This window comes from Argiope bruennichi, chromosome 7 (assembly GCF_947563725.1).
Source record: "Argiope bruennichi chromosome 7, qqArgBrue1.1, whole genome shotgun sequence".
Lineage (NCBI taxonomy): Eukaryota > Metazoa > Arthropoda > Arachnida > Araneae > Araneidae > Argiope > Argiope bruennichi.
In genome coordinates this window covers 113,305,684-113,319,345 of record NC_079157.1, presented here as the reverse complement: position 1 = coordinate 113,319,345, position 13,662 = coordinate 113,305,684, and the positions used below count along the sequence as shown (strand labels likewise).

The 13,662-nt window shown below is 29.6% G+C and overlaps 1 protein-coding gene across 1 annotated transcript in view; it reads left to right on the top strand.

The window, feature by feature from the left end:
• Window positions 1–1,914: 1,914 nt before the first annotated feature.
• Window positions 1,915–13,662, top strand: part of LOC129976233 (major facilitator superfamily domain-containing protein 12-like) — a 63,722-nt gene continuing 51,974 nt past the window's right edge. The window contains exon 1 of the mRNA XM_056089709.1: window positions 1,915–2,137. The gene's annotated coding sequence lies outside the window, so the exon portion shown is untranslated. The remainder of the gene's footprint in view (window positions 2,138–13,662) is intronic.

The window sequence follows — 13,662 nt, the reverse complement described above, 5'->3', positions numbered from 1 at the left end:
CTTCAAATAAAGTAAGAATAAATTTTAAAATTTTTTTAATTTTTTTAAATACAATGTGCCATGATGATGACACCTTCATGGAATGCGTTTATAGTTGAACCAACATCACATATTCGTATAAAGCATTTTAGTTTTCATTTTTGGCTCAGTCGTATGAAACAGAAAAAAAAGCTATACTAAATAGATTCCAAGAGCAGCAGAGAACTCACCAAGCGAATTTATGTAACGGATATTGAAATGAAAATAAAATAGACTAATGTAGTTTTAGACCATTAACAAAAAGAGATTTTAGAAATTACATGCAAAATTTTTTGTATGCCATATTGTTCATTTCTATTCTCTGAACAATTTAGGTATCCGACTAAGTTCGGAGACAAATTTATTTAAAATGATGTTTTTTTTATGAAAATTTTTTTATTGTACCAAATAGCTAAAACAGACTTGAAAGGTTACTATCAGAAGAAAAAAATAAACTCATTGCCTTTAGTTTTTGAAAAAAACTGCATATTTAATGAAAATTTAGCAAACTTTTCAATGTTTGGAAAATCAGAGTAAGAAAAAATAATAGAAATATTTGATTTTTATTTTATCTATACACTTTCTCAGCTCAAGATACATAAAATGTAACAGACAATATGATAAAAATTATTTAAATAAATAAAAAAAATTTGAGCATTTGAAGTTGCCGTTAATTATTTTTTGTTAAAATTTGTCTATTTTTTGAACTTAAAGTGTCTGTAAAACATGTCTAAATAAAGCTATCTTAAAATCTGCTGTCTATCACACCCTCAAAGGTTTTGAATGCATACCAAATTTCATGAAATTTTATTGAATTGATTTTGAGATATCGTGTTTTCCGTGAATCAATCACTGTGAAATATTCATTCTTTAGAAAATGCGTTTAGATATTTTACTTGTAAATTAATTCATCCATATGCGCTGGTAAGAAATGTAATTTTCACGCTTTTTTGTCAAAAATTAGCAATGACTGAGTAGGCAGATAGTGAATATAAACATGTCAAATATTATTTTAGAGAATTTTACGGTAAACATAAAGTAAATCACTCATTTTCGGTTAAAAATATCACTGTTTTTATTGGTTTGTATTATTGAAACTACTGTATCTATAGTTATATCTTACATATATTTAAAACAAATTTTATTTTAGAATCTACGAAGTTCGAACTTTATTTTCAGATCATGAAAAAAAAATCAAATTTTTCTGGGAAAAGTATTTTTACAACCAAGTCGGGCACCTTAATTAAAAGAAAGATGATATAACATGGTCTAAGAAAAAAATATGTCAGGAACTAAGTTTACCATAGATAACATGCAAGAGATGCGAGTAATTTTGTTACTGTATGTAAATAAGCGTAGTAAGATTTTTTTTTTATTTTTCTGTTCATTAATTTATTAAATTTTCTTATTCATTTTATTAGTAACGGTTATTTAGAAAAAAATATTAATTTATTTTGAAAATTGGCAGTGTAAATTGGTCAAATTCCCGTAAAAAATATATGAACTGAATATCGGTCATCTATGAAATATGTGAACGGGTATTTTTTTAACAGATCACTGTACTTTCACCAATACATTTGAGTATGATACTATTGCTTGGTTGTATTTTTAGCTAATGGCCTGATTTTTGAAATTTTTTTTATTATCTAAAAAATCTTTGATAAGATAGAATATAATCAATAACTACCGTTTTTTACGATAACAGCGCTTTGATTTTTGTTATCTATGACTCTCTTCAGGAAAACACCGGAACTATCGCGACAATTCTTCACTCCTCAGAGTAAAAACCATTCGGAATGTCGCGATAAAATCCATGTCAATTTCACAAGCTTTCGCACTTGCCTTATCTTGAATCATTTAGTATATCATTGCTAGACTCTTGTGCTGAATTAGATATCGCTATAAATTTATTTGAAATGATAAGTATGATCGTCTGATAATATCTTGCATACCTGTAACCGAAGAGAGATAAGCAAATTTTTGTTTGTTTTTAGCTTCCTTCATAGTTTAGTTTGCATTGTAAATTTAGGGAATAAGTCCGCTGGTATCCGTGGTGTAGTACACATTACTGGCTACTTTTTAGAAGTTTTTTTGAGCAGGATTTGGAGAATTCCCTTTGGTAAGTTATTGCAAATTTTGTTTAAATTAAAAAATTCGGGAGGGTTCTATATTTGATATTGTTTATTTCAAAATATAAAAATCCACATATGACTCATAATAAAAATGGTTCTATCTCGAAGATGTATTGCACTTCAATCTAATTATATTTGTGAAAATTTCGAATATTGGGGGGGGGATTTTTCAGTGTATGGTTGTTATTTTTGTTTTTTGATTCTGTATTTTATGTTGGTTAGAGAATTTTTTGGAAAATAATTTCTAAAGAATTTCATTTGTAGGCCATTCTACTTTTCAAATAATTGAATAATGATAATGAGAGTGCCCTTCTGTCTTTTCACTTTCATCTCATGATTATTAAAAATATTTAAATTATATCTAGTATAAATTGAGGACTAATAAATGATTTAGATATATTTAACAGTGCAATTGAAGTGGTAGCGTGAACATAAATAAATACAATAAGTGTATAATATTCTTCTTGAATTGTATCGCAATGTATGAATAAAAAAAAAGATAAAAGAATAAATAGGACATTTTAATCAAGGTTACATGATAACAAACATTTAACATTTTTTTTGCAAACTTTTTTATTTAATTTCTTTCAATAGAAAGAAAATAAAATATGTATTTCTGTCAACAAATTTGCGTAAAAATAAATACATATTTACATTCCAGTGAAACTTCCGCGTTTCACATCTCATTCATCTAACTCGTTGCATGTTTGAGAAATCGTATTGCCGTAAGCATGGACAGATAGACATAATTATTAGAGTATTTGTTTCTTTCTCGGAGAGGTATAAAATTTAGAAATTTATGGGAAGTTCATTAATACATTCTGCAGTTTTCCACATACATTTTGTATGTAAAAAAGTAAAAAGTAAAGAAAGGAAATTTAAAATTATATTAACATCAACTAAATTTTTTATCATAGTTCAATAATACATGATAATTGTAAATAATAACACCTATTGCAAATAGTTATAACTTCCTTGAAAGTAAAAAAAAAAAGAAAACGGTTTCGCACAATACAATAGGAAGTTCAGTTTGCTTATGTTTTAACTGTTTTATGTTTATTTATGTTTTATGTTTTAACTGCTTATGTTTTAACTGTTTGCATAACTGTTTTATGTGACTTCACTTGGTCATCTGGGTAACATCCAAGCTGTATTCCCTTTCACGGCCATTTGAAACATCTCTATACTGATCTTTCAAAGTTTTAACGAACCTCTATATTTCATAACTTTTAAATTCAGAAAAAAAAATGTTTTTGTATCTGTCTCTCTATACTTATATCAGCACAACAAGGTGGATGAAGGATATCCCGTATGTACTCCTTGATTAATAAACGTAGATCTAAACTGTATTACCACAATTTTAAATCTGTTAAATGGATGAAATAAGTTTTAGAAATGCTGTATGTAAAAACATTATTCTGACATGCTTGTTGACATTCAAATTCAACGACAGTATTATAAATAACTGAAACATAACCAATTATACAGTGGCTCAAAAAATTGAGAGTACACCTTACTTTTACATGATAAATCCGACTTTCAATATAAATAACACATTAACGGGAAGTGCAAACTTGGTTTTTATTTTTACACATAACAAATGGTTTGATTTAGAGTAAAAATAAAGAAAATTCAACTAAAAATTTCTAAATTGAAAATTTTCAGAAGCATTTTAAATAAACATACGCAGAATTTTGCCTCAAAAAATTGAGAATACACCAATAAAATTTTTGCAATATCATGCATAGAAATAAAGTGTCACTATTAAATTGCATGTGTTTTGGCTCTTATAATGGCCTCTAAACGTCATGGTACCGATTTGACCCCTTTTTGGTGGTATTTGAAGATATTTTACCCCATTCTTACTGCACCACTTGTTTTAAATGGGTTTTGTTTCTAATTTTGTATTTTTGAACCACTTTTTCGAGTATCCCCCACGAATATTCAATGGCATTGATGTCAGGGTACTGTGGTAGTGTGTGTAACTGTTGTTTACAATGAAAAAGACATCATATTTTGACGTTAAGTGCATTCTGTTTAGGGTCGTTGTCCTGCTGGAAAATGGAATTTCCATCTAAACCCAAATTTTTAACACTTTCCTTTAGATTGCTGCTACCATATGGTTCATCCAACTTGTTGCAGAAACTTTTCAAATCATAGGCAAAAGTGTAAGTGCTGAAACTGTGCTAAATGCCATTAAACAAGCTGGATATAAAAGTAGCATTGTTAGAGAGAAACCATTCACCAGCTTGCAAATTCAGAAAAAGTATTTGAAGTTTGCAAAAACTCCTCAATTGAAGACCAATACCTTTGGAAGAAATCTATATTTAGTAATGAAAGAAACCTCCACATTTTTGGCAGTGACAACCATCTTACTGTATGGAGAAAGCTTAATACTGCTTTGTATCCAAAAAATTTACGTCCTACAGTTAAACATGATGGTGGCTCCGTCATGATTTGGGGTTGTATGGCTTCATCCGGGGTAGGAAATTTAATTTTTATAGATGGCATTATAAATTATACGGTTTACTTGGATATACTTCGCAGCAATCTAAAGGAAAGTGCTAAAAATTTGGGTTTAGATGGAAATTTCATTTTCCAGCAGGACAACGACCCTAAACAGAATACATGTAATTTCAAAATATGGTGTCTTTTTCCTTGTAAATAGCAGTTGCACACACCACCACAGTACTCCGACATCAATGCCATTGAATATTTGTGGGCCATACCCGAAAAAAGGGTTCAAAAATACAAAATTAGAAACAAAACCCATTTAAAACAAGTGGTGCAAGAAGAATGGGGTAAAATATCTTCAAATACCACCAAAAATGGGTCGAATCGGTACCATGACGTTTAGAGGCCATTATAAGAGCCAAAACACATGCAATTTAATAGTGACACTTTATTTCTATGCGTGATATTGAAAAAATTTCATTGGTGTATTCTCAATTTTTTGAGGCAAAATTCTGCGTATGTTTATTTAAAATGTTTCTAAAAAGTTTCAATTTAGAAATTTTTCGTTGAGTTTTCTTTATTTTTACTCTAAATTAAACCATTTGTTATGTGTAAAAATAAAAACAAGTTTGCACTTCCCGGTAATGTGTTATTTATATTGAAAGTCGCATTTATCAAGTAAAAGTAAGGTGTACTCTCAATTTTTTGAGCCACTGTATATTCTGCAATTTAGCACAATTGAACAATCGAATGCAGCTATTCATATGTCAATCAAATTTGAAATAAGTATTTTGAGATGAGATAACTTCTTTACTTAATATAATGGGCAAAGATTTGGTATAGGTAGAGGGACGTGACTCTTTTTAACTTCATTATGATGTGACTCATTTATTATAACATTCATTATGATGTGTTAAAATAGTAGAAGAGTTTCAGGAACAGTTATTTAATTATTTGCTACGTTCCACATTTCGAACATGAAAATACTCGCTTAGAACACAATCTTTTGATGATCTCCAAGAAGGATCATAAAAAATATACCTTGTTGTTAATAAGGTAACGCCATCTGTTGTATCAAAAGAGAATGTAATAGATTTATGTAACCGCTACAAATAATTGTTTTCAATGCAAATTGCAGTTACTAAATTATAACTGATAATAATAAACTCGGTATCCGAAAAATCACTGATTTTTTTTTTTTTTTTTTTTTTTTTTGTACAAGATTGCATCTATTAGTCAATTCAGGCGGCATCACAATTGACTAACATTACAGGTCCGTAAACGTAACTGTAATTATAAAACCTTAACTGGTTTTTGTATTATGCTATTTATCTTCATTACATTATGACGAAGAAAATGGGGTGCCTTTTTCCCTCTGAAAAATCCGTTATGGACTCCAAAAGTGAACAGATGTATCTCATTTGAAGATGTAGTCTCCGTTTTGGTGGCACCAGAGAATTACGAATTGTAGACTCGTTTTTATCCATAATTGAGTACAGTTGCATTCTTCATGATCAAGCAATCACTCATTAGTGTGGTTTAAAAGTTCAAAAAATGAATAAAACTTCAAAATTCTATCAAAATATCAATTCTTTTTTAACTGATTTCAATACTTTTCCACGTATAGAGAAATTTGAACATTTTTATGTATTGAATAAGTTTAATTATAACGAAAATGTATGACTAGATACCTTCATATTTCATTCACATAAAGAACAACATAATATACCTCCACAAAAAGAACCACATAATAGTAAATTCACATAATATACCACCATATTTCATTCGCATTTCTTTTTTACATAAAGAATAATAAAATATTTTCAATTTCAATTTGTGTAATCTACTGATATTCTCTTTCATTGATAGTAAATTTTGCCTCAAGTTTTAGATGAAAATCAATTACAGCAATCTACTTTCAAAATATTGTGTCATCATTTCCAAAACAATGGAACTTTGTCATTTATCTACCGCCTTTCTTTTGTGGTATGATAATATTGTCTTTAAAATATGTATTTTCTCTTGCGTCAGATTCGAGGATTATTCAATACAAAACAAATAAAATAGAAAGTTTGCAATGTCTTGTAATAGAGAGATAATACCAGTTTTGCGATTGTTTGTTTTCATTAAATATATCAATATGTGTAATTCAAACTTGATGCGGTTGCATCTCTATAATCTCTACGAATACTAAAGGAGAATATGTGAGTGTATGAGGCGGCGCTCTACAAGACAGACCAGTAGACTAACAAATTATATTTTTTTATTTTTTTAAAAATTATATTTTTATTTTATATTATATTTCAGCTAACAAATTATATTTTTAATAATATTTTGTGAGGTGGAGATATGCTTCTCTGAATGGTTTCTTTTCTCTTTTTTTGGCATTTTAATTAGAGTTTCAATTAAATTAAAAATAAAATAAATTTTGACGCTTTTTTTCATTACAATTTCCGAAATTATTGCAGCATAAAAACTATTTTCTTATCATATTAACATTTTTAAAAATTATTTTTTCATTGATACCAATTTTTTGTTAAATATTTTTTTTACTTTTAATTAGTTTTAAAAATTGTTAATTAATTTGTTATTTTATTTTAAGTGCATTTTGCAACAGTTTATTTCTCTATTGAATCGAAACTCAAATATCTATTTTTTTTTATTTTATTTTAAGTGTATTTTACAATTTATTTCATTGTTGAATTGAAACTCAAATAATTTTTGTTGCTGTTACTTCTATTTCATCCTGACTTTTTTTTTTTTTTTTTGGATTATCAAGATTCTAAGTTTCAATTTTTTTTATATATATTGAGTAAATTTTAACATTAGATATGCTTTTAATATTTTTTTTTAATATTGTTATACTTACAGTTACAGTTAAACTTTAGAATCAAGAAATGGTAAAAAAATATTTAGTGCAATCATTTTTATCTTTAAACATATAGACTGAAAATTAGGGAAATGAATAACATAATGAACCGAACAATGTAAGGCGTCTAAAGTAGTACGAACGATGTGTCTATCGAAATTTGAAGTTTAAAAATATTTTCTTGATGAAAATGTTTAAAACACGGCTACAAAAAATATTTAATCGAAAGTTTTCGAAATCCCTAATTCCGCCGATTCAACTAGTTGCCAAAGTTGGCTGGGAATGAAAAAAAAAAGTGTAAGTGTCAATAAAATACCGTGATGTGTTTGGAACCATTACAAAATGCTTGTACTGTTAAGTTAAACCAAATTTGGTCTGTATACAATTTTTCCTTTGGGACAAATTTAACATTGATAGTATCATAAAATCACATACTAAATTTTAATGTATTTAAGTCATTACATTTTTGAGTTATCAAGTAGCCAGACCACAGACCGACAGATGATTAACCTCTCCTTGGATTTGGCTCAAATTTGATGGATGTCCACGCTATAAATGTTAGATCTACGTACCGAATTTTATCCATCTAGCTCTCTTCTTTTTGTATTATATTCGAATAGCCGAACTGACAAATTTCCTTTGAACGGATTTTACTCAAGACTTCATAGACATCCATAAATTTGGTGTAAAGATCATATACCTTGTAGCGGATTGTCTGAGCGAGGATAGAACCTGGGACCTTGTGGTTCGCAGCCAAGTAACAAGACAAAAGCAATTGCCCGTGTTTCGTAGCCGTTATCTGGCTTATAAGCTTTTCACCACAACCTAATTTCAGCCGTTTATCTCAAAACGTTTTTGGGTCATTTTTATTACAGGCCTATGGATAGACAGGCATACTGTCAAACTGACGGAGGTTTAAAATGTGGAAATTCCACAAATCTCGAGTTCGAATTTTTTGACGATCACAATATTTTCTGTATAATTGAATTTAAAATTTCTCTAATATTGAAATGAGAGTCATGGAATTAAGATGGTCTAGTGGCATTGCTTCGAAGTCGGGCGGGGAGGGGGGGGGCTAAAGTTTCAGAGAGCTGAAAATGTAATTCTATTTAAGATACAACGTAATGTCTTTTTAGAATAATCCCATCAGGGCGAACGAGAAGGGGGACCGGGTATTTTGAGATTCATAATGACAAGTTGTAGTTAAATAAGGGGTTCTTCTTTCCTAAGTCGGTGCAGCTGTGGTGCGAGGTCGAATTACTTCCATTCCGGTGACGGACCGTACCTCTTAAGGAAGTATTTGAGTCCTGCCATTGTATGCAACTAGTGTTTTAATCGTGGTAATTAGGTATTCATCTTCAGCTTTTGCCTAAACTATCGCAACCGTAGTGATTTAAACCCACCCGGATATATGGAAAGAGAAGTAGTATATCTGAAACCTGGTCAACCCTGGGGTAGATTAAATGTTGCATCTGGAATAAAACCATAGTGTAGAAATTCGTGTAGTGTAGAGGCGCTTTGATTCAGGTGTTTTCTCATCATCTAACCATTATTCAAAATTATAAGCTCTACCCCCAAATAGTCACTGCTTATCTTCAAAACCGGAACGATAATCTAACCAAATACAGGTCATAAATGTCTTATTTATGATATTAATATAACCGAAGAAAATAAGTATAATAAAAGGAAAATTTAATTGCAGATGCCTTAAACCTACGGACAAAATGCTTAAGCATTTCTAATCTTATTACACAGTTTTTTCATTGATTTCTGTACTTCGGTTTTCTTTCTACTGTTGATCCAATTTTGTAAAAAGGATTCACTACTTCGGCCTAAAGCTGAAAGTTTTGGAGGCAAATTCTTAGGCATGCTCATAAACTGAGTGTGCTTCGTCAATTCCAAGCAATCCTCCGTACCACATTCATTAACACTTTCTGTTTTAAACGTCCTTCCAAAGAAACTTTGCCATTCCACGGAAGAACTCAGATCTGCGTACTTGAAAATGGATTTGCTTATTCTGAAAAGGAAGTCAATGGAACAAAGTTAGGGTACAGTAAATACCTAAGTCCCCCCCCCGGAATGTTTCAGCATATTTTCTAATAAAAGTGTTATCCCAGAGAATGCTTTGCATGTCATTGGCGTACAATAGTTACGAAACATTAACATTAGGCGCGAATACAGCATTTTCACTAAAGTGATCCTGTGATCCTTGGTGAGTTATTTGACAAATAATCCCTGGCATGCTGTTAATAATAAATGTTAAGCCCGGGGATTTTTCTTTGTTACATTTATTGCACTTTTCAATTAATGTCAGATTAAAAATATTGAAAATTATTTAATGCGTTATTAGTCATTTCTTGCGAAGAGTTTAATCAACGGAAATGGTCTAATCAAACGTTCTGGTATACTTTTTAAAAAGGTGTTTATCATTCCAGAGAGGCTTCGCGCGGTATTGCCTTATTATTTGTACTATATGAATGTGCTATGAATTTAGCATTTTTATTGAATCTATTGTGTGATTCTTGGCATGTTTTTTGGCGATTAATCCTGGATGCTGTTACTAATATCCGAAAATCGAAATTGTGTTATAGATGCCTTTTCCTATCGATTAGAACAAAAATTTGACACAAAGCTACAATTGCAATCATGAAATCACGTACCAAATTGGATATACTCAAACTATTGTGCATTTGAATCATCGCGTTTATACACTTTTGATAGCTCATTTCTACGGTCAACTTTTTGTTGGATTTAGCTCGCAATTTGATTGGTGTCTAGACTATAGATGTTAAATTTGTATACCAAATTTTATTTATTAGCTCTCTTCGTTTTATAGTTATTGTGTTTACATAAATTCAAACAGCCGGATAAACAGACTTTCTCTGAAAGAATTTTATTGAAAATTTGATTGCAATCTATAAATTTGTTGTAAAAACCAAATTTCATTCGTTTAGTTCAAACATTTTTTTTCATTATCTTTGGCACAGACAGAGACGCAAACCGACGGATAGACAGACTTAATATTAAAAATGTGTTTTTAGAACTCGGGGGAGTCTTGAAACGTAGAGATTCTTCAAAACCTGGAGTTCCAATTTATTGACTATTACGATACTTGCTCTATACTTCGTAAATGATAAGGTAAAAATCAGTGCAAAAATGGATATTCAATGCGATCAGTTAATTGCCCTGATATACAAGTGGGGTTGTTTGTAGACTTCAAAAAAATTGATGCATGGAATATACCGCTACTCGGAGAATAGAAAACGGTACTTGAAATGTAATCAAGATGGAGAAATGAAATGTAACATTGGATCGAATGGAAGGAATGGAAAACGAAACGGCTCCAAGAAAAAGAAAAGAGCAAGGAACAAGAGAAAGAAACGAACACACAGCTACAAGCAACAAAGATTTCTTTGCATATTTTGATTCCAGATGAGAAGGAGGTTGATGCTTTTGCCACATCGGTAAATTTGCTTATGTAGGTAACAGGCTACTATTGCATAGAGCGCTGCAATGGCCTGGTGGTAAGGTCTCGGTTTCGGAACCGTAGGGTTTCAGGCTCGAGACCCGATTCAACCAAAGAACCATCGTGTAAGCGGGTCTGGTGCACGTTAAATCCGTCTCTGGTGTGGCGTGGAATCTTAGAGAGGAGGTACCAGCTCAGGTGTCCTCGTCGTCTGATCGAGATTCAAAATTACGAGATCCGTCCCAAAATACCCCTACAGTTGCTTTAAAATGAGAAGTTAATTTAATTAAACTAAACACAAACACACTGTTTTGTAGAGAATAGTGACACAATAATTAATTTCTAAAACTTGTTTGAAACTGGTATATATACTCCAGCTAGAAGATGCGTTTAAATGATATAACGAATAGTGAATAGACGAATGCTCTGCTGAAAAGTTGCGAGGCCTAAATTCTTAATCAGTATCAAGTCCTTTTAATGATATTTAGGAAAATATTCTTGGCATACTCATATTTGCAAAAAAAATTGTTCCTACTTGTCTGTAACTGTAACCGTGTTATAAAGCTTTGCATTTTTTTTCTGAAGTCAATCAATGTTCGTTCGAGCAAACACCACCTCTTATTCGGGGATCAAGGATATCTTTGAAATGGTTTAATTTACATAAACTACACATATATTTTTTTGCTGTATGACAACGATTTCGGTCATTTGTCCAATTTCAAATTTCACTTTTTTCGATATCTACTACTAGGACTTTTTCATTATTATAACAAAACCTCTAAATTATAATCGAAATAAACTACATTTATATAATACATTGATTAGTATTAGGAAATTGTATTATAATTTCTAAGGAGAATTATAATTCTTTTTGTTATGTTTTAAGAAAACAAGTCTAATCCCTTTACATTCCTATCTAGAAGACATATCCTATTTGGGACATTTATTTTAATTTTAATTTCTATAATAACATAAGTTATTATAGATGAAGCGTTCTCAAGTGATTTTTTCATTTTAAATTACTTAGTACTTTCTCTTAATTGCAGATTTAAAATTTAAAATTCTGTAATCGATACGCGAGTCAGACTCGTCATTGTATGTGAAGGGGTTAAATCAGAATGTGAAATTAAGAGACTATACCCAATTACGTAACTACACCGAATATTTATTGCAAATTATGCTTCTATTTCATATAAAAAGGGGTGATTTAAAACTATCAATTTTCTTTTTATATTCATAAGTAAAATTTTAGATATCAAAATAAAATACATTTTTCAACTCGCCTTTGCAATCCCGCCAGGATTGATTATCACTGAGAGAGATACTTAAAATACTACTAGAAATTCTTTTAAGTTGCTGATATTCAAGTTTCGTTTTGATATCGAAGCTCTTGAACTACTTATTACTGAAGTACTACTTGAGTCAAATGATAAGAAATGCTGATAAAAGTAGTTTCGTTTCTATTAATTCAATATATAAAAAAAATCTCAATGTTCTTTTTGTGTTACGACATTTTAATACTTGGCTGCTTTTTTATTTACTCATTTGCATTCAGATGCACAGATCAGTACAGCTCCGAAATTCTGTTTTCTCTTAAATATATTATTACAGGGTGTCCAAAAAAAAAGAATATGCATATTGTGTAACTCTTTATTTATACAATTAAGGGGACAGTAGAATCTGGAATCAGTAAAAACAGATGAAAAAAAGGAATTTTCTTTTTATTGTTTCATTACCAAAATATATATTTATATTCAACTTTAACAGCATTATAGAATGTAATATTTAATAAAATGATTATTTGAAGGTCCAAAAGAAAAAAAAGCATTTTAATGATTTTATCTCAAAATGATGTTTAAATATCTTTTAAATGTTCCAAGTATCTTATTTTTGAAGGGGAAAATTGATACTGAAAATTTTGGTTAAACATTAAAAGGAAATTAAGGTGCGCATTTTATGTTTCGAGATTTTTTTAGATAATTAAAAATTAATTTTAGTTCAGAAAACAGAAAATTCTAAGGAAAATTCAATGGGTTTGCATAAAAAATTTCTAATAAATTAATATTTAGGTAGATACACAATTAATATTAGGTAGATAACAAAGATACGCCAATCAGCCTCAAGACTAATTCTACAAGACTGATTGGCCTAAAATTATGAAATTGCTGTTTGTCCTGAAATAGTGATTTTCATAACTTCAAAACTCGGTAAAATTTAATTGTAGAAGTTAGAAAAGTTTTTTTTTTAATCTAAATGTTGGATTGTCAAGTATATTTTGCAGAATATGATATCAAAAAATTATATAAAATTTCATTTTCATAATTTTTGAAGTATTTTTATTTACCGGAATAAAATAAAATATTATTACTTACGTCATTTAAATCTTTTTGAAAGTAAAGATTTCATAAAGCATTTTTTTCGGCTTTAAGTTATTTTATAAAATCACTGAATCAAAACTCTTTTGCTCATCAAGAATTAATTAATTACAATTTAACTAATTACAATCTAATTATAACTAGATTTCATAATACATAGAGAGGATTCTTTGATTTTGAATGCTTTTAATATCTGATTTAATTTAATATTAACTTTACAAAATTTTTGGAAAGTTTAAGTTTTAGAAGCCTATTTATTTCAATTTATTTTACTCTTTTTTTAAACAAATAGTTTTACTATTAAAATCTTTACGAAATAGCTATGAAATACTCTTCTAATTTGTGCAT